The sequence below is a fragment of the Rhinolophus sinicus genome, chromosome 14 (assembly GCF_057876585.1).
Source record: "Rhinolophus sinicus isolate RSI-liver-muscle chromosome 14, RSI-T2T, whole genome shotgun sequence".
Classification (NCBI taxonomy): domain Eukaryota; kingdom Metazoa; phylum Chordata; class Mammalia; order Chiroptera; family Rhinolophidae; genus Rhinolophus; species Rhinolophus sinicus.
In genome coordinates, this window is record NC_142514.1 from 110,510,161 (window position 1) to 110,511,677 (window position 1,517).

The 1,517-nt window shown below is 39.7% G+C and overlaps 1 non-coding gene across 1 annotated transcript; it reads left to right on the top strand.

Moving 5' to 3' along the window:
* The first annotated feature begins 481 nt into the window (after window positions 1-481).
* LOC148755797 (U6 spliceosomal RNA) lies at window positions 482-588 on the top strand. The gene has a single exon (XR_016018788.1). It is a non-coding gene; the product is annotated as a U6 spliceosomal RNA (small nuclear RNA).
* The last annotated feature ends 929 nt before the right edge of the window (window positions 589-1,517 follow it).

Genomic DNA, 1,517 nt, shown 5'->3' on the forward strand with positions numbered 1-1,517 from the left:
CCAGGTGGGGCATGGAATCCAACAGGCATAGTAATGAGCAGGGAAGTTGAGTAGGTAGGTAGGAGATAGTGATAGGGAACCCATAGTTAGGTGGTATAGACGAATGTGGGTTTGAATACTACCTCCAATACTTGCTAGAATATATGAAATATGGGAAATTTATTTGTCCCTAAATTCATCTTGTACCTAGAGATGCCCTAAAAATAAATATTTTTGTTATTTTAGGCTATTCAAAAGGCTAGTCTACCTGTTGTCACTTAGCACTGACCCCAAATATTAACCATGACCTCTCTCTCTCAATGTATTCTCTCTCCTTGTCTATGTCTTCACTGCTCTATATTCTTCCCTCTGATTTGCCACTGCCATCAGCCACCACCACCACATCATGTCACAGCCTCCAGCTCCACATCATGGTGACTGCTGGACAGCCAACCCATATCTTTATGGCCCAGAATTTCTGCTGTCACAAACCACATGGTGGGTGCTCGCTTCGGCAGCACATATACTAAAATTGGAACGATACAGAGAAGATTAGCATGGCCCCTGCGCAAGGATGACACGCAAATTCGTGAAGCGTTCCATATTTAAAAAAAAAACAAAAAACAAAAACAAAAACAAAAAAACCACATGGTGGCCAGGACACCTAGCAGAGTTAGGGAGCAGAGTGTAGTTGCTCTAAACCAGTCTGGTATGAGGATTTTAGAGAGCACTGGTGAGAGGACAATAAGTGAAAGAGCAAAATACCCTCTGAGCTGGGGCTCAAAGGAGTTACAGAGGGAGAAATAATAGAATGCACTATTTTTCAAAATATTGCTGCTCTTCTTGGAAAAGCATTATCTTCCTTGCCCTACTGCCTTGTTGTGCAACTTGCATTGGCTGAAATGAGTGGAAGGGGTCACTTCTGAAAAGCTCTAGGGGCTAGTGGGTGGCAGGCAATCCATGTTCTCTCTCTGTTCCATCTGCCACAATGATCTGTACTGATCCAGAATACAGACAACTTTACTGGCCTGGGCTCCAGAACAAAGACAACAGGGAGAAGAGCCGCCAGCAGACCTATCTATCATCTGTCTATGTATCTATCTATGTATCCATCTATCATCTATATATTGATGAATTAACTTCTGTTATTGTACGCCACTATGATTTTGGAGTTATTATCTTACTTCAACCCAACCTAACCTATTATAATGTAATAAGCGAGTGCCAAGAACAAGGTAATTTTAGCCATTGTTGAATAATATGGGTATGTGTGTGTCTATATACATGTGAGCCAGAAGAATTACACAGGAAAAAGGTCAGCAGTAACAAAGATGACAAATACTGCAAAAATATTAGGTTGGTGCAAAAGTAATTGCAATTTTTGCAATTATTTTTAACCTTTTAAATCTCAATAACTTTTGCACCAATCTAATTATCAAGTAAAAAGAGAAAAACTGAAAATTTGATTTGGTTTGTCTGTAACAGTAATATCAATCATAGTCGTTTCTGTGAAGTGCTACCATTTGAGATTAATTTGT